The sequence below is a fragment of the Mustela lutreola genome, chromosome 3, assembly GCF_030435805.1.
Source record: "Mustela lutreola isolate mMusLut2 chromosome 3, mMusLut2.pri, whole genome shotgun sequence".
Lineage (NCBI taxonomy): Eukaryota > Metazoa > Chordata > Mammalia > Carnivora > Mustelidae > Mustela > Mustela lutreola.
The window spans coordinates 55,829,282-55,850,301 of NC_081292.1; the positions used below are offsets into that span (position 1 = coordinate 55,829,282).

The following is a 21,020-nucleotide window of genomic DNA, read 5'->3' on the forward strand; positions in this document are numbered from 1 at the left end:
TCTGAGCTGAGTCCCACATTGGGAATCCCTGCTCAGCAGGGAGACTGCTCCTCCCTCTGTCACTCCCTCTGCTTGTGTTCCCTCTCTCCTGTGTGTCTCTCTACCAAATAAATAAATAAATATTTTTTTAAAACAATGGTGACTAAGAATGGTAACTATTTGCCATCAGTAGGAATTTGGAAAGTTAAAGGGAGATAGAAGATGAATTCAAACAGGAAATGCAGAAATGTTGAGTTTAGGCTGAATTGGGTTAGAATGAACCCTTTCAAGAAAGGTAACAACTGAAAGGAATCCTCCTTCCGCTTCAGTTGCCAGAAAAAAATTGGCGAGGTTAATAAAAAAGAACAGGTTGAAAACTTCCACATGCTTTATTTCTTTTCTTTTAATTTAATAGAATTTAAATTCTTTTAGGAAGGGCACAATCTCTCCACTTTGCCACAGGCCTCTCTCTTACCTGTGACCTGGCCCAATTTGCTTGGCCCTATGGGCATCTTTAGAGGAAGCTGTTTGAAGGGTTTTACATGCAAAAACAAAAGAAGCTATTAAATACTACCATCCAAAAGAGATGTAGATACGTATTTATGTGTGTCTGTGGGTCTATTTGTTCAACATCTCTCTTAATAAGAGCTTGGAAGATAGACTTCTCATCCTCTCTGACACTTTTTTGGGGCAGGGAAAGCAGCAGGGATAGCAGAGAAACCTCAGACTGAAAGACAACCTACTGATACCAACAGGGACCTACAATTACTATTTCTTTACTCCTACCATTAGAGCTCTGAAAAAAGTGATTTATACCCTTCCATTGTCTTTTTAATTCATTTCTTCCATATATCTCCCACAATCACGTTTACAGGTTTTTTGTTTGTTTTTTTTTTAAAGATTTTATGTACTTATTTGACACAGAGAGAGAGAGATCACAAGTAGACAGAGAGGCAGGCAGAGAGGGGCGGGGATGAGGAAGGGGTGGAGCAGGCTCCCTCTGAGGTGAGAGCCTGATGCGGGCCTGGGCCTGGATCCCAGTGATGAAGTTCTAGAACCTAGGTGAGGTTTGGTGGGCTGAGGTCCGGAGCCGATGACCAAGAAAGAATTCTTGAGACATCTTTGGTGCAAAATGGTGGTTTATTAAAGCACGGGACAGGACCCGTGGGCAGGAAGAGCTGCTGCCCCGGGTTGTGAGGGATGGCAGGTTATGTACCCTGCTGTTGGGGGAAGGTGAGGGGAAGGGCGGTTTCAGTGGAGTTTTCATATGCTAAAGAGGGCCTACAAGGTGCCAGGATGTTCCAGGCCTGCCGGAGGCCTTGCCCTTGCGGCTGGATCAATGTTGTCTTTAGACCAGCCATTAACATTAAGATCTTTGGGAGACTTTTTGGTGGGGTCTCACAATCCTGCTATCAATCGTCTTTGTTAGTGAGATTTAGGGCATTTGTAAGCCAAGGGAGACTCCTGTCTAGCAGGATTGTAAGCTCTGCAAGTTAACTATTTGCTTATTGTTCATGGCAGTCAGGGCTGCCTGAGGGATGCTAGACTTATGGAGGGGAAAGGGTGAAGAGGGGGTGCAAGGCGCCAGCTTTTGCTTTGTCCTCAGCCAGCCTCCTGCTCCCTCATCACCAGGACCCTGAGATCATGACCTGAGCCACCCAGGCACCCCAAGGTTTACAGTTTTAACTTCATTTTCTTCTGTGGTGTTATAATGGCAAAAAGGAAGTGAATTTGGCTGATTAGTCTCTCTTCTTAACCCCAATGAACTAGAAACTTTTCCTTTCTTTTATCTAGCAATCCATTTGTAGGATATGAAATCCTATAATGTGTAAGACAAAACTGTTCTCTTACAATATACTGAATTGTGTATATATATATATATATATATATATATATATATATATAAAAATCTTCACATTCATTATAGATATACAATATTCATTTGTTATTCATTATCTCTTTATTATATTCATTTACACATATAAAGTAAATGTGAATATTAATTCTACCCTAAAAATTTAAACCCTCCAGGTAACAAATACTTTTGTCTTTGTAAACTATCTAGGTCTCTGTTGAATGCTCTGCTTGTTTTTTTCTTTTTCTTTTCTTAACTACCATCTGAAAATGTTAATTACCATTCTTAGCTCAATCATGAATTTGGCCTGGAGGCCATAGCCTATTTACTGCTGTTTTATAACTGGGTTCAAGGAATATACAACAAAATGTTAGATATTGCCCATTTTAATGCAGGTGAGAGACAACAAGTACTACAGTGAGAATACATTTACCAGTTCCCAAGAAATATAAGAACCAAGGTAAATTGAGTCCAATTATTTATGAATAAACCAGGCAAGCGGTGCCTGGGTGGCTCAGTTGGTTAAACTTCTGCCTTTGGCTCAAGTCATGATCCCAGGGTCCTGGGATCAAGCCCCACATTGGGCTCCCTGCTGATTAGGGAGTGTGCTTCTCACTCTCCATCTGCTATTCTCCCTGCTTGTGCTCTCTGTCAAATAAATAAATAAAATCTTTAAAAAAAAAATTTTTTTTTTAAATGAATAAACCAGGCAAGTTCTTATCTCCTGGTTCAGGACTCTGAGTCTCCCTTTTCTTGTTTTCTACAACTGTCATTTCCTGACAGTGATTCCTTGCTTACATTAAGGTAGATTTCTCATTTTTGCCTTAGCTCTAGCCTTCTGAGAAAAGAACTCCTGTAGTTATTTTCTCTATCTCTTATCATGTACAGCCTTTCCTCTTTGAAATAGCAAAAATGTTACTGTTGAAAAAACTATTTGCTTTGCCTATTAGTTGATCTCACCAACTTTTTCCTGTGAATTTTCTATGCTATGTTTAATCAACTTATCTTACTCATGGTTGATTTCCAAGCCTACCAATAGACCACTTCTGCCCTTCAATATTCACTCACCTTATTTCTCTGCACTTTTTTTTTTTTTTTTTTTGGTCTATCAATTTTGCTTCAGATTTCCTGTATTTAGGTGTTTTGTTAATATTATGCATGATATAGTCATAGATATAGGAGAAACACCTTCCTGCCAAGGCAAACACTCTCATTCACAAAGCACAGTTGTTGCTTAATTGTGTGCAGGGTCTATTTGCTGGATGGGTCTTTAGCATCTTTAAACATGTAAGACCAAATTATATACCAGCTGAACATCTCCAAATTCTGCCTATCTCCCAGGCTATAAACTTTAGAACAAGCTTTGACCCTTAAGCATCTGTTATAGTCTGAATGTCCATGTATCCACCAAATTTGTAGGTTGAAATCCTAATGTCCAATGTGATAGCATTAGTAGATGGGGCCTTTGGAAGGTGCTTAAATCATGAAAGTGGAACCATGATGAATGAAATTAGTGCCTTATAAGAGAGGCTCCCAAGACATCCTTTGCCCCTTCTAACATATGAGGACAGAGGGAGACATTGCCAGTGTAAGAACTCCAAAGAGGACCCTTAACAGAAAGTGATCATGCTGACTGGCACCTTGATCCTGGACTTCCCAGCCTCCAGAACAGTGAATATGCTGTTGTTTAGAAACTACCCAGTTGGTGGTATTTTGTTGAAGCAGTAAAATCAGACTAAGACAGAATCTTTCTCCCCCTAGGGGAATAGATTCTAAACCAATTACATAGTAAAATTAATGTATTGTGCACCACACACCAAGTGATGCCTGAGGAGGTAAAGTACAAAAACAGGTTTTCTGAAGAGTTGTATCATGATCTAATACCACATACATGAGAGATACACTTTCATTAGTATTAGAAGCTTCATATGGCCATGGTTTTCTTCATGGCAGTGTGGACACCAGAATCTTGCTACCTCTACCTAAATAAGTTTGGATGCCTCTCTCCTTGTCCTTGTTTGGCAACTACTCTAGTTTTGAGACTTTGACTTAGTCGATCTTCAGATTGGTTATGGTCATAAGTCTCTATTCTCTTGATTTTTAGGAACATTCCTTATTACTCTCATATCCCAGGGCAATTTTAGAAGTGTAGAGCATCGAGGAATATCTTAACACGATGGGGGGGCAGATATTGTTCATTTATTCAACATTTATGAGTAGTTGCCATGTGCCAGGCATTCAAGCATTGTGCTTTTGAGGCTAGATATAGTGAACAGACCCTGTTTTCAAGTGGTTCACAATAAAGCTGGCATGACTTTCAATTAGACAATATAATGAGTAGGTTAAGTGCCAGGATAAGGGTGAGGATTAGAAGGGGGACACAGAGAAAGAACAAGTTTATCATGAAATACTTTTGGAGAACAGGACATCTGATTCATTTTTTAAAGAAAAATAATTTTAATATGTTCAAAAATGAAAATTCAAGGCAGACGCAATAGCATGCATAATGAGCAATGGTGCTTCTAAAGAACTGTCAGTAGTTAAGTAAAACCGAAGTATTTAAGAGACATTTGAGTAAGTAGCACAAGGGATGCCAAAAATTGCAGTGAATAAACTATTATAAGTATATATCACCTTTCAGGGCACCTGGCTGGCTCAGTTGGTAGAGCATCCAACTCTTGATCTCAGGGTTGTGAGTTTGAGCCCTACATTGGGTGTAGAGATCACTCAAATAAATAAAACTTAAAAAAAAAAAATCATCTTTTTTTTGTCCTCCTTCCTTCCTTCCTGGAAATATTTACTGAGTGGCTTTTATATGCAAGTGATTGTTGTGGGTTTTGCAATGAAAAACCAGGACCCTACCATCATGGAATTTGCATTCTAGCTGTGAAGGAAAAAATAAATAAACCAGTATTAAAATATGCTGTCTGTTGGATGGAAATAAATGGATGGAGAAAAATATATCAGGGATGGGATAAGAGCATGATTGTGTCAATGTATGCAAGGGTAAATATTGCACTTGTATGTTCACGTGCAAAATATATTTTTTTATAGGATGATCAAGCCTTCACTTATGAGGTGGCATTTGAGCAGAGATTTGAAGGTAGTTTTATCCCATTATTATACCCTCTATTATAAAATTTTAGTTGTATGCATTTAAATTTTCCAGAACATTTCCGGCAGATAAAATTGTTAATGCAAGGGCCTTTGGATGGGAGAATGCTGTGTTTTGAAAGCACAGCAAGGAGGTTGGTGTTCATGGTATGGAAACCTTAAAAAGAATGGCGGATAAAGTGGAGAGCCAGTGGTGGTGGAGTGGATAGATAGGGCTTTTTATTTTTTTAAAGATTTTATTTATTTGACAGACAGAGATCAGAAGTAAGCAGAGAGGCAGGCAGAGAGAGGAGGAAGCAGGTAACCTGCTGAGCAGAGAGCCCGATGCCGGGCTAGATCCCAGGGTGCTGGGATCATGACCTGAGTTGAAGGCAGAGGTTTTAACCCACTGAGCCACACAGGCGCCCCTAGATAGGGCTTTTTAGAAAGTCTCTTTAAGTACTTGTACCTGCCTAGTTCTTCCCTCTTAGGGAGATAAAAGGAAATTCTAGCCCCAGGCAGTAGAGAACAGGTATTTTTTATTTTTAACTAAATACTTAAACTTAGAAGCCCAAATAAAATCTTCATGGAGAGATTTTGCTAAATTTTTATAGCTTTTTTTTTTTTTTTTAAACTACATCAGAGTAATAGATGAATAAATCCAAAGAGTTGTCAATGCAGGGAAAGTACCATCAGGATATATGTGTTTTGGTTTGCTTTGTGTTATTTTTTTAATAACAGAGAAGAGAAGTTACCGTTACTACTTTGAATCTGAGAAAAACTGGAGCAGAGAGGCTAAATGGCTTATTAGACTGTAAACCTTGGTTTAAGAATGGGAAAAGCAGGAGTGCTGCAAAGGCTGCCCTAGGCCAATCACCCACTCAGAGGATGGCCATTTACTTTCAATTGGCTCCCCAGGGCAGGAGCAATTATCTTCCCAACAACTTGGACAGCTCCATAAACAAGACAGAGTCTGGTTTCAGAAGTTTCTCATTCTTCTTCCCCAATCTCCAAACCCTTTTAACTTGAGCAATGGTCATCAAATGTATACCACACCAAAAAGTATTTCCTAGGATTTCCTAGAAATGCAATTACCAGGTGAGGCCCTCATAATCATTGTTTTGACAAGCTTTCTGATCTCCTGATTCACATTAAAGCCTGAGACCTATTCTCTCCTGGTCTGACAAAGATAGAGCCAGAAAGAAAAGGTGGGGGTGAGGGTGGGTGGAGGTGGGAATGCCCAGGAAATTGTGCCGGAAAATGAATCCAAATAGCTTTTTATATGGGGCTTTTACCGTGATAATTTACAAATGATTATAAACAACCACAAATTGAAACACGTAGTTACTTTAAGGTCTCTTTAGCAGAAATCAATCTTGCTTTGTGACAGTTCTCCTATACTCTGCTCTATTACTTGATAGGTCATTTCCTCACATGGATGAGCAATTCAACAGAAAATGCTCTTTATATTTAAACAGCACTTTCTGTTCCAAGATGTCAAAATGCTTGACAAGTGGTGTAATGTAACTCACTAATTTTCTCAACCCCATGGCAGTAAATAGTCAATGTCTACCATCATTGCTGTTTACTGGTGATTTCTTGGCAAGTAAAGTTAAAATGCCTTGGGTGTCTCTAGGAAGTCAATGGCTGAAGAAAACATTGTTCATTTTGGATACCACGGGGCTGTAGTTGATGGATTGCTCACTGAGTTCTATTATTACATCCCAAGGATAGATAACTGCTCATCGAAGAGAAAGCTTAAAGAACATTCTTGTACTTTCTTTAATTAAGCCTGTTTTTTGAAAAATCATCTGGCCCAATCTACATTTAATAATGGTATAAATGCTACTCAAATCCCTCTTACTTTTGGTTGCTTAGAATTGATGCCACTTGAAGAATAAGAAGCAAAGGCTCAATACATTGGAGAATTCTTGACAGTCACAACTGTTTTAGTCATCCTTGACTCCCCAGTGACCAGTACAGTATCTGGAACAGTATATGTGAGTAGTAACTATTCTTTGAATGTATGGTGCATAAATAAGTTAAGATACTTTTAGAGTCGGAAGCCACCTGTCAGGAGAAAAAGTAGTTTAAAAACTACTAAATTCTCAAAACCTAGTATGAGATGAATGCTGATACAAACTTGACCATGCCCTGTTACTACATATGATTCTGTAATACCAACATCTACTAAATGATGTGGGAGAAACAAAGGCAGAAGAAAAATTATTAAGTTTCCTTACTACCTACAGCCCATTGACAAGTCCTCATAACAGGCAGAGTGCCATTCTTGTAGGGACTCAGTTGCCTTGATGTTAGATGTTGACACTTTGCTAAGGGCAAAAGGCAATCCTAGCCCGACCCACAGACTCCCAAGATCCTATAATCCTACTTTAACATATAAAAATTCTTTTGGAAACTTCCTTTATCTCTATCCCCCCAAGATACATGTTGGCAATCATCCCCCAAGCATATGGCCCACTGATATACACCTGAAGGATCTCATGACTGAGTTTTTACTAAACAGGAATAAATGACCTTTCCTGACAATAGCTGTCCCCTCAGGAAACCTTGTTTCCAAAATACTTAGGAGACTTAACACTGTCCCTAACCCCTCCCAACTTAAAAATATATAATGAGCCACTCCTTATGACCCCAGAGCAACTCTTCCTGTCCACGGGTCACGTCCCCATGCTGTTAAAAAAAAACAAAAACAAAAACAAAAACAAAAACAAACCACACCTTTTGCACCAAAGATGTCAAAGATGTCTCAAGAATTCCTCCTCGGCCATTGGCTTAGAAACCTAATGTCTTTTCCTACATCACTAACCAATCAAAAAAAGTTTCAGACTTCAAATTTGGGTGTGTTTTCATGATGAAGATTCCTCTCACCTACCATTTCTTATGATAAACCTTGGAAGCCTAGAATCAACAGGCAATATACTGGTAGCTACAATCAGAAGGAAAGACAGCTCTACCTGGGCATGTTTGGTTAACAAAGAAGAAAGATGCTCCTCCACTTGAACTTGAAAGTTAAAGACCCATCCAGGGGAAACCTGAGCCTCAGCAAGAGAAATTAACCCCATACCTCTCTGACCCAGGTGGATTTCTGTTTTGTTTCGAGCCCTGCACAAACTCCTTGGCACTTACGCAGTCTGGTTTTCTTTTGTTGTTGTGTTGTGTTGTGCTCTGTTTCTCAGGTCTGTCCATCTGTATTTGTATACCTTTCCATACATGATTCTTGCGGATATTGCCTTGAGAGTACAGTCACCTATAGGTGTGATTAATCCTCTCTGTGGCACAGATTTTAATGGTAGATGTTGTTAACATGTATTCATGTACAGAGGAGAAAGCTAGTAAAGTATGAAAGAATGACAAAAGAGTTTTTTTCTCTGTTTCTCAGATGCCCAGTGCCAAAGTCACACAGACCGCAAACTGGGAAACATATTTTTGTGTGAAAACAATTATAAATTGGACCCACATGACTTAAAATGGAAAGATTTGAAATTAACCATTTTGATTAAACCAATTCCTTTTTCTTAATATTCCATGTACATTCAGATTCTTTGTCCCGTGAAAGTATCTGGTTTCTATTTTTTCTGGTAATAATTTCTAGCCCCTGCTATTTATTGTTCATACTCAGAACATTCATACAATATACTTATTTATTTTTTTTTATTAAACTCTTCTATCTTAAGACCTTGAATCAGGCATTTAAGTATTTAACAGTTCTTTAGCCGTTGTGCCAAAAAAAAAAAAAAAAAAAAAAAACCCAAATAAACATTTTAATTTTTAATGGTGAAAAAAAAAATTGTAAAGTGTCACCCCATTATGGAGGTGTGAAATACAACTGATGCACAAATATTAGAATTTTTATTGTGAAAAAAACCTAATTTTCAAAATGCTGAAGATTGGTTTCTCAAAATATTAAAATGACCACAGATTATAAGCCAAGGCACCCTATTTTTTAAAAATAAGGAACTATAGGGGCACCTGGCCAGCTCTGTCGGGGAACATGTGACTCCTGATCTCCAGATAGTAGTTCAGTTCAGGCCACACGTTCGGTAGGAAGATCGCTTAAAAATAAAAATAAAATAATAATAATAATAATAAAAAAACAGACTTGAGTTTACATAATTACTGCTAATGATTTATTGACTTTGAAAAAATTGCTTGTTTTAAATAAAACAGAGTTCAACTAGACTGACTATATATCATTAATCCTAAACTTCCTGTGTTAGATTTGTTCTAGCCCCAAAATGCCAACCATGCATATTAAAGCTGAGATTTGTTTTTTGCATATGACTTCTGTACCCCTTTCCTGTTTGAATTTTATCCTTTTTTAAGATTTTATGTATTTAAGTTGACAGCGAGAGAGATAACAAGAGAGGGAACACAAGCAGAGGGAGTAGGAGAGGAAGAAGCCAGTTTCCCACTGAGCAGGGAGCCCAATGTAGGGCTAGATCTCAGGCCCCTGGGATCATGATCTGAGCTGAAGGCAGACATTTAATGACTGAGCCACTCAGGAGCCCCTGAATTTCATCCTTTCTTAACAATGTTGTTGGAAATCAGTGTGGTTTCTAACCACTCTGTTTAGCGCTCTATCACCAGTCTCTAGGATAGTGGCTAGTACATAAGAAACAAATACAGTTTCTACATTACTTTGATGAAAATCCATAGTTATCCTGCCTTTCAGCACTTGAAGACAGAAATAGTTTCTAATCGCACATCTGAATAATCCAGAGTAAATGTTAACTATAAATACAAAATTATCTATTATGATACAGAGCACATCTGAGATTTGGGATTACTTCCTGAAAACCCTGAATTCAGAGCTATGGTAAAGACTTACTTGAGCTATTTTACCATTTTCTGAGTACATACTGAAGGAAGAAGTTGACAAGAGAGTATGTAAGATTTTTCCAGGCTCAAATAGAGCTTGACTCATAGGCATGGAAACAGCCTATAAAAGACAGAAGGGCCCATTGTCTGCTGGATTAAGACACACACCCCCTTCCCCTTGCAAGACATGCAGGATAGTGGAGGGAGGTTTCAAGGATCCTCACTCCTCACATCTGCTCTCACAGGATCAATTTATCGGCAAGTAAGAATGTGAGAACCATTGCTGTGTACCTTTAAACATGCAGTAACAGTAAAATATTGTTCAATGAGTGGTCCATTAAATCTGACCAATCAGAATAATTCCTCCTTTCTTGATGGAACAATTCTGGTAGAAATGAACAGACGTGAGCATGGGATGGGAAGAGCGTGATTTCCTTTTGTTACAGATTCTAAACTTCCTTTAATTTTCCTATGATTTAAGCCTAACCTAAAATCTTACTAAAATTTATGGGCTTTTGAAAAATTAAAATTAAGTAAGCAGAGTGCTGAGGGTGAAGAAAACCCTGATAATAATTTTAAGATATATGGATTGCTGTGAAAATTACCAGAATTAGTTTTGTTCCAAATATGAGACTGCCTTAACACTTCAATTAGGATTATTAGTAAATAGAAAGTCACTGGCTGTCTCCATCTGATAATATTATCGAAGACTTCACTTAAGAAAATTTTAAATTATTTATTGCATTGAAAATGCTACAAGAACCTAAACTGAACATCATTATGTAGCAGTTATCAACGAACTGGCAGAATTTTGACTTCTCTCCTGCCTTCAGCTCTTCCTTCTTTACTTCCTCCCCTCTCTTTCTTTCCACAAGCAAGTAAGTGGGCATATAACAAATGGTGGGATCAAAACCCTTACATTCATTACAGGGGTTGGGAATATGGATTCTCACAATAACAGATTTTAGATATTTTAAACTGGTTTTAAATACTATAGCTGTACCTTACTAGCTGTGTGACCATGGATAACTTAATCATTTTCTGTATTTATTTGCTTATCTATAAAATAGGTAATAACAGTGTCTTCCTCTTAGGATTGTTGTGAGAGGAAATCTATTCGATTTTAGAACAGCATTTAGCACAGGGTAAGCAAAATAAGTATTGTTTTTCACTTTTCCAAATATGTAAAACATTTAGTATTTGGATCTGTAGTCTCAAAATCTAATATTCACTGATGTGAATGGCTGATTAATTAAATGGGGGGGGAATGCTATAGTAACTATTCCTTTAGTTTCTCGTTTTATTTTTTTTTAACCAAAAACCAGAATCACCATTTCCTGCCATTATCTGTTACTGATAAACAGTTCAAAAACATAATGTTATTTCTAAGAAGACAAAGTGAAAGATGAAATTAATGGTGATATATGTGAAAACTACAGAAAAGTTATACAAAAAGAACCTCAAGTACTTACAGAATAGTTGAAATTCAAATGACAGCAAATGACTAATTCTTAAATCAAGAACCTTCACTAAAATTAAAAACATAAATGCTTTCTTTTTCTTGCTTTCTTGTAGGAGGTGAAGGAGTACTTGGTAGGTGTCAGACTATTTTAAAAAGCAGATTATAGTGGTGATATTTCAGAAGCAGAAAAATACTGAGGCAGATCTTATAAATGACTTGTTTAAAATAATTTCATACTTAATAGAAACCTAGTAGAAATGCAATAAAATTGTCCAATGTAGTTACAGAAGAGAATTTTCTGTGAATTTTAATTAACTTTTAAAATGATAGATTATATGGCCAAGTGCTCCAATTAGGTTGCAAATTATACAAATAATGTTCTAGTTTGAAGCAAAAATTATTTTTTGCTAATATGTGTGCAAGTGTGTGTATAAATAAAATGATGTAATCTCATGAAACTAGATTCATACATTACTTAACTCAGATAAGCCGTCAGCATCATCCATGTTTATTAAGCAATGCAACCCTTTAAGTTGAAGGCATGGTTCTCTAGAAAAGAAGCTGATAATGACAAAATACAAACTGGAATATGGTGAAAAAAAACAGTATAGTTTTGTTTTATTTTGTTTTTTAATTAAACCTAGAAGCTTATTTATTTTTTTTATTACCAAATGACCTTTATTTCACAAAATTATTTCCATTAAAATGATCTTATATACCACTGTTAACTATATGATACCGTTTAAATGAAACACAATTGGCAAATTCACAAATAACCTGCTTTAAGTCCTTTTTTCTACTCTGAGGTTGTTCTTACCGGACAGTGTTCATTCCCAAGCCTGAGTAACGTAATGTTCTTAAATTGACATGAATTTGGACTTTCGTATTAGGTTGAATATTCATTACACCAAAGGCGCTTCAGAACCATCTGTCACCAGGCCCAGGCAAAGGCTCAGATTTTCTATGATCTTTCGTGGTTTTCCTCAGCCCATTACTGAATCAATTAGCCAGTCTCTGAAAATCATAGCCTACAGGGGATGAAGTCTACTGTTATTACAAAGGACAACAGAACAATAAAAATTCAAAAAATTTTCGGAAATAAGGTTTAAAAAAATGAAGAAAAGTTCTGCATGAGACCTATACAACTTTTCTATTGCTGCTTTAACAAATTACCACAAACTTAGTGGCTTACACCAATACAATTCTTTCACTTTTCAGATCTACTTGTTCTGACTCCAACAGGTCTTAGGGGACTTTCCCTCAAAGTGAAGGTGTGGGCAGGGCTTTGTTCCTTCTGGAGGCTCTGCGGAAGAATGTTTTCTTGACTTTTCTAGCTCCTAGAAGCTTATTTAATATGACCACCTCTTTGAGTTGATGAAAGTAATACACGTAGATTGTCCTGGTGCAGACTCCAGTGAGGTCTACAGGCAAATATATAAGTAGGAACAGATCTAAGCGTATTTCCATTTTCGTGCTTACCATTATACATGTCCAATTTTTGCAGCATCTAGGAAAGCACTAGACTGACCAGGGCATGAAGCAAGCCTGAATTCTTGGCCTGCTATTTAATAACTCTGTGTACTGCTGAAGTGGGCAAACTGCTAAACTTCATGAACTTCAGTTTTCCTCTCTGCAAAATGAAGATAACCATTGCTCTACCAGCTGTAGAGAGTTAGGATAATCCAGTAAGAGAATGTATATAAAAATGCTTTGAAAGTATACAGTACTTCAAAAGAAATTTTAATTTATTACTGTTATTTCAGGTTGAGGGAAAACTTCTCTTCCTCTAATGTGAACTTCCAGAAATCTATATAAAAATCAAACGTTTTAGCAACACTCGGCAAGGTTTATATGTTACAAAACACATCCAAACCAGCATATATTCTTCTTAAACAGTTGAATAATACATATACTTTGTAATGAGTTTGGAAATAGCAGATGAGATTGGTATTGAGAGGAAGTAAAGGTCACCCTGGCTTTCTGTTTCTTAAGTTAATTATTGATAATTGATTTTTTAACTTTCTTTGGGTCTTTTTCCTCTATGTATGTGATATTCAAAACCAATATGCTTAATTTACTATTTAATATTCTTCTCTTTTCTTATCATTTCTTAACATTAACATTAACTCTTTCTTAACATTTCTCAAAAAGGAAATTTTAGTTAGTTTCTATATTGTTTCCTACTTTCAGGATCTTAAAATAATTAACAGAGAAGGTTATTGTGTGAGCTATTAATGAAATAAAGTTCAACGTAGATAACCTAAATAAACACATTAGAAATTCATGTTTTCGGGACGCCTGGGTGGCTCAGTTGGTTGAGCAGCTGCCTTTGGCTCAGGTCATGATCCCAGCGTCCTGGGATCGAGTCCCACATCGGGCTCCTTGCTCAGCAGGGAGCCTGCTTCTCCCTCTGACTCTGCCTGCCACTCTGTCTGCCTGTGCTCGCGCTCGCTCTCTCTCTGACAAATAAATAAATAAAAAATCTTTAAAAAAAAAAAAAAAGAAATTCATGTTTTCAAGTATATCCCTGTTTTTGTGTGTTTGAGTGTTTAAATGTTCCATAGATTTTCTAATATTTATATCTAATGAGACCATATAAATTTTTATATAGTATTTTTAAATGAAAAATGTTAAAGAATGCTCCACTTAGAAGCCAACATAAAAGCCCTAGAAAGCTTCCTTCTCCTTAAGTGAGATGGTAGATATAAAAGCACTATAGAAATACAGATAACAGGGCGCCGGGTGGCTCAGTTGGTTAAGTGTCTCCCTGCGATTCAGGTCATGATCCCAGGGTGCTGGGATCGAATCCCATGTCAGGCTCTCTGCTCAGCAGGAACCTGCTTCTGTTCCCTTCCCCAGCTCAAGGTCTCTCTCTCTCTTTCTGTCGCTCACTCTCTCTCTCAAATAAATAGATAAAATCTTGAAAAAAGAAAAGGAAATACAGATTACACTTGAGTCTAAATAAAAATCTGAATAAAAACTACAGAACTGCTGCTTACTCAGTATTCTATTAATAACTGGTAAAAGGTATTTGGAGAATGATTAAACCTTAATAGTCATCTGCTATTTATTAAGATAACATTTATGTGGTATAATGATTTTTCAAAATTGGAATATCAGGTATATTTTATTGTTGAAGGTTGCCTGGCAAGTGGAAAGTCATTTTATAGGCTTGCTGTAAAATATATCATTTTACCAATATCCAAGAGACATCCCAGTATGTGATTAATTGGGCAGAAACTTTAAACCAGGGATATTTTTGTCTTGGTAATGCATTTATTTGAGACAGCAGTTATTAGAAACCAGAAAAATAACACCAATAACTTTCAAATTAATTTGACCCTAAAGTTACAGAAATTTTAACATAAGTTAGCATATTTACATACTGAATTAAAATTCCTAACCCTGTGGGGTACCTGGATGACTTAGTTGGTTAAGCATTTGACTCTTAGTTTCAACTCAGGTCATGATCTTGGTTGGGGCCTGGGATCAAGGCCTGCATCAGGCTCCTTGTTTAGCAGGGAGTCTGCATGAGGATACTTTCTCTCCCACTCCCTCAATCTCTAACCAACCCTCCCCACATGCATGCACTCTTTCTCTCTCAAACAAATAAATAAATCTTTTTAAAAAATGTAAAACTGTGTGCTTTTTAAGCCCCCAGATTCATCATACTAAAGCCCATTTGTGTATTAATAATACAGTTTTTATAGGTGATTCATAGGTGTTTCCACTCAAGTTTTCACATTAATTGAGGCTTGATGTTTTTATTTCAGTTTAAAGGTGTTGCTATTGATCAACTCTAATCAATAGCGCCTAGGAATGAACAAGACTCTGAATATTTTTTTTTTTTTTTTAAAGATTTATTTATTTATTTGACAGAGAGAGATTACAAGTAGGCAGAGAGGCAGGCAGAGAGAGAGAGGAGGAAGCAGGCTCCCTGCTGAGCAGAGAGCCCGATGCGGGACTCGATCCCAGGACCCTGAGATCATGACCTGAGCCGAAGGCAGCGGCTTAACCCACTGAGCCACCCAGGCGCCCCAAACAAGACTCTGAATATTAAAATACTTGTATGTTCTCTCTAAATTCTTGGAGCTCCAGTAAAATAGATATTACATACCAAAGAGTCCTTGGCATATGATATACAATGGAGTTACAAGTTAATTTTCATTTTTGGGGGCACCTGGGTGGCTCAGTCATTAGGTGCCTGCCTTCAGCTCAGATCATGATGCCAGGGTCCTGGGATCAAGCCCTGCATCAGGTTCCCTGCTTGGTAGGAAGCCTGCTTCTTCCTCTCCCACTCTCCCTGCTTGTATTCCCTCTTTCGCTGTCTCTCTCTTTGTGTCAAATAAATAAATAAAATCTTTTAAAAATAATAACAATAATAATAATTTTCCTTTTGAACAATTTAATGATATAATGAGAAACTTCTTCAATTGTTATACATAAATATATGTATTTATATAACATTTATATACATATATATATATAAATAATATACCAAGTATATATATATTTGAGTATAAGGCAGATAATTAGTGACTCTTCAAAGATTTTTGTTAGTGGAAGTGAATGTTAAAAATTCTTTGTAAGTTAAAGTTGTTCTCTCCCAGGAACCTTCACACTGTATTACCTTCCCTCCCACCAAAAGTCAACTGTTGCTTTTAAGTAAGGAAGCCTCCCCATTTTATCTGTCACTTGCTTCTGATATCAACACACTTACTCACAACCTTAATAGCATTTCTGTAATGGGTTAGTGACAAGAGTGATTAGACATATGGGGAAATTAAAAAAAAAAAAAAAGATGCAGAATTAATAGCCAACTGACTTTTGCCAGCTCATCCAATCAACTACTTACAGAGTTAAAAATAGAAACTAAGTCTCATTCCCCCAGCTACTGCCAGATTAGAGCTCCGGCAATTTTGCTTTGTGTTGGCTTCAACCTCTCCCACCAGTGGCATTACCTGCACAGAGACATCTTCCCATGAGGCTCCGGGTCATTTCAAAGCTTAGTTTAACTAACATGGGAGAAGCAGGAAAAAAGAGTTCATAAACATTTGGGAAAACTTGTGGTAATGAGGTCTGGTTGTAAGTTTCCCATGAGAATAAAAAGGACAAAAATTGGAAACATTTATTAATCTTTACAATGTTTCAGATACTGCACTAAATTCTCTTTTATGTTCTCTAATCTTCACAAAAACTCTGTGATTTTCCTGTTTTAAATACCAAGAAACCACTCACAGAGGTTAAGTAATTTACCCTAAGTCACATAGCTAGTAAATCGTAGAGGTGGGACTGAAACTAGCTAGGATTCAAAGTTCACATTCACTTCTTAAAATATATGATTTAGACATAAGTGGTAGCCCAAACTTCCAAAACAAACAAAGGGAAGGGGAAGGTTTAGTGATCAGCATACTTTGAAGATGCTGTTTAGAGCATTTTGATTCATTTTGAAAGTGATCAAAAGCTGCCTGAGAGCTCTCAGTAAAATTTTATCTAACTGTACAAAAAAACATTAATTTTATCTTCAAACATTTTGATATCAACTCAATTCTTTGCTTTCATAACACTCTATTGCCATGGTATTTCATTTTCCTTTTTATTTATTAAGGGGAAATTGAAACATTTAAGTTTTTGGCTTGAACAAGTTAGTTTTTTTTTTTTTTTTAATAATAAACAAGATGCCAACTTTCCACCATTTATTCAATGAACTGTTTAGCGTCAGATCATTTTAGTGTCAGATTTAATTTTTGTGCTGAAATAGTGACTTCAAAAAGCTCCAGTGAAATGTTACAAGACCATTATCTCAAACCTGCATACAGGTAGAAATGCTTTCAATCAACTGAAATTTTGCTTTCTCCATAACAGTGTTCTTTACAAAAAATGAGATTGAAAAAGGTATGGAGAAAAGAGAACCACTAATAGTTTATTATTATTAAAATTAAAAAAAAATCTATATCTTGCATGATGAATTTTCTAAAAGTCCAAATTCATTGTAGTTGAATGAAGAAGAGTAATGTCATGTTCTTCTGTCCTGGGTAAATGGACTATGCTTGGTTGAGTGTCTTAAACTGCTTACTAGATATATCTCAAGCTCTAATATGCATCACTTCTAATTCCCACCTTATCAAAACCTCAGAGAGGAGAGAGTATGGTTTAGCAGTAAGAAGCAGGGGAGGGTAATTTCATCCATAACTCATCCCCACCACACCTACAAAAATACTCTAATGAACATGTGTAAAATGCCAATTACTTTGTGTTGGGGGCAGCTTTCTAAAAATTGTATTGATTTATTTTGTTGTTCAACAAATATTTTATAAATGCCTATAAAGCCAAATATGAAACTAATCATTTGACTTGCAGAAATTTTTATGCTCTTGATACTTTAGTTTTATTTTTTTATTATTTTTTAAAGATTTTTTTTTTATTTATTTGACAGACAGAGATCACAAGTAGGCAGAGAGGCAGGCAGAGAGAGAGGGGGAGAAGCAGGCTCCCTGCTGAGCAGAGAGCCCGATGTGGGGCTCGATCCCAGAACCCTGAGATCATGACCTTAGCCAAAGGCAGAGGCTTTAACCCACTGAGTCACCCAGGCGCCCCTTAAAATATACTCTTATACTTACTTATAAAATACTACTTATAAAAGAGTACTACTTATAAAATACTATTCTTTCATGCTTTGCTTGGCTTTGCAATCCTAGGTTATTCTCTAAGACGGAGATGATATAAAAAATGAAATTCAGATTTATCTTCTACAGGAGCATCAGCCAGGTCTTGACCAACTTTTATCAATGGAAATTCTCAGGTTATTAAAAGACTGTAATCATTTGAAAATGCTAGTAAATATGGATGTGTCATAAGAATGTTAGCCCTCTTGCTTTTTGGCTTGATCCACTGCAGAAAAGCACAAATTCGTTGAAGGCAGTTTCCCCAAGAAAAACCCACTTCAATATGAGAGATTAATTTGGATGAACAATGATCTGTCACAATTTGTTTTGGAGGCTAGTAGTTAAAAAAATATGAATGCTGTCTTTTCAGAATGAAGCCTTTTAAAAGTGCATTGTTCTCCAGTGAGCTTATCTTAAATAAACCCCACATGTGTAATTATACTTTTCTAAAATGTTCATATATTACTATAGAGGAAAAATTTTTAAATCTTTTTATATCTTCACAATATTTAAAATTTGATAGTCTTTGGGGTGCCTGGGTGGCTCAGTCGGTTAAGCATCTGCCTTTGGCTCAGGTCATGATCACAGGGTTCCTGGATGAGCCTGGCATCCCGCTCCCTGCTCAAGGGGGAGTCTGCTTCTCTCTCTCTCTCTCACTGCCTCTCCCCCTGGCTCATGCTCTGTTAAATAAATTAATAAATTTAAAAAAAAATTTTTTTGACCATCTTCAAATCTATACTTGGACTTGGTGAGTCTGACAGATTATTCTCACTGATTCCACTGGGTATCCACCAATTTGTATGCAACATTATTTTTGCAAGTTCTAGCAAGATTAAGTTTTGTTAGTGGATAGAGAGTATTAACACCCTGGTTGTTTTTCACTACATTTCAATTATGAGAGAACCTGAGTGTGAAAAATCATGGAGAGGAGTTTTAGAAATGGGATTAAAGGGGCACCTGGGTGGCTCAGTTGTTAAGCAGTTGCCTCTAGCTCAGGTCATGGATCCCAGACTCCTGAGATCCAGCCCGCATCTGGCTCCCTGCTCAACAGCGAGTCTGCTTCTCCCTCTCCCGCTCCCATGCCCCCTGCCTGTGTTCCCTCTCGGGCTGTCTCTCTCTCTGCCAAATAAATAAATAAAATCTTAAAAAAAAAAAAAAGAAAAGAAAGAAATGGCATTAAAGATCACTGACTTCTTGGTTTATGCAGTCAGATTCTGCAGTATACAACAGAAGGAACAAAGTGGGTTGTACTGCTGCTATGAGTGCAATGACCAAAATACCCAATATTTCTACCCTCAGACTCATCAACATGACAGTGCATTGATTAAGATGTGCGTTTCTTATTGCTTATTTAGGTAAAGGTCAGAATGCTTATTTGTTTCATGTCTGTTTTTAAAAGAAGATTTGATCAGGCAGAAATAAAGACAAAAGTAAATCATAGAGAAATGCCTATTAATAGGTTCTCCATCCCAATTAACCAAAGAAAAAACATGCCTTAAAATACTGTTGTGAAATATCTACGCTATGTCTATCTATGTTCTTGCAATCTTTCAGTTTTAAGCAGCTTTTCAAAAATATGTTATAGGGATGCCTGGGTGGCTCAGCCAGTTAAGCCGCTGCCTTCGGCTCAGGTCATGATCCCAGCGTGCTGGGATCAAGTCCCTCATCGGGCTCCGTGCTCAACAGGGAGCCTGCTTCTTTCTCCTCCTCTGCCTGCCACTCTGCCTGCTTGAGCATACTTTCTCTCTCTCTGACAAATAAGTAAATAAATAAAATCTTTAAAAATATATATGTTATAAACATGTTGCTTCATCCTTGACATTGTAGCATGTTAATGTCTAATTCGGGTACAACATGATGCAATCCCCCAGCAAACTTCTTTGTTTCTCCCCTCTTGGACAATGCAAATCAAGATAATCTTCTGAGAAGGGTAGTGAAAAGTTTTGCCAATTCTGTTTTTCTTCATATGTACCAATATTCTGTAGTTTAGCTTAAATACAACACTCCTTTCAGGATAAATTAAAATGGATACATTAAAAAGAAACTAAAGAAAAAAAAAACCCAACAAAATAAAAGATTTACTATAATGCAGGTACATATATTTGAACTAAAAAACAGACCAAACTTTAGAATTGGCTGGATTCAAATGACCTATTGCTGGAGCTTAAAACACAAACACACTTCTCACACACACCTAGATATAGATGTTTCTAGTTTTCTACACTGTTGTTGTAAGACTTGACAGACATCTGTGATGTACTCTGTAATATCTTTGAAATGATAAAATGTGTTGAGAGACTTGAAATCTGTCAAGACTTATGTATAATATTTTTCCTCTATGAACAGAAATGAAAAAGTGAGAATCTTTCCTTGCTCAAATCATAGTAAATGGATTCCCTTATATTACATGCATTCATTTTAAAGATAGAAATGGGTACAGAGGGGCGCCTGGGTAGCTCAGTGGGTTAAAGTCTCCACTTTCGGCTCAGGCCATAATTCCAGGGTCCTGGGATTAAGGCCTGCATCAGGCTCTCTGCTTAGCAGGGAGCCTGCTTCCCTCTCTCTCTCTCTCTCTCTCTGCCTGCCTCTCTGCCTACTTGTGATCTCGCTCTGTAAATAAATAAATAAATAAGATCTTAAAAAAAAAAAAAGAAAAGAAAAGAAATGGCTACAGAAAATACATAAGTACTATCTGTTGAAGAAGTTTATGATTTTTATAGTCAACGTACTTTTTTTTTTTTTTTAAAGATTTTATTTATTTATTTGACAGAGAGAAATCACAAGTAGGCAGAGAGGCAGGCAGAGAGAGAGAGGAGGAAGCAGGCTCCCCGCTGAGCAGAGAGCCCGATGCGGGACTCGATCCCAGGACCCTGAGATCATGACCTGAGCCGAAGGCAGCGGCTTAACCCACTGAGCCACCCAGGCGCCCCTCAACGTACTTTTTCTAATTATAAACGCTCATGTATTGTCTCTGACCCAACAATACCACACCAAGAATTTCTTCATCAAAAATTAAAGCACCAATCCTGGGTCTTGGAACCATTCACAACAACAACAAAAAAAAGCAAAAAAGTAAAAGCACTAACATATGAAGATGGGCAACTTTGTGTCCATTACCACATAC

General features: G+C 37.0%; 1 protein-coding gene across 2 annotated transcripts in view; it reads right to left on the reverse strand.

Moving 5' to 3' along the window:
* PKIA (cAMP-dependent protein kinase inhibitor alpha) overlaps positions 1 to 21,020 on the reverse strand; it is a 94,276-nt gene that overhangs the window by 65,835 nt on the left and 7,421 nt on the right. The window lies entirely within an intron of this gene.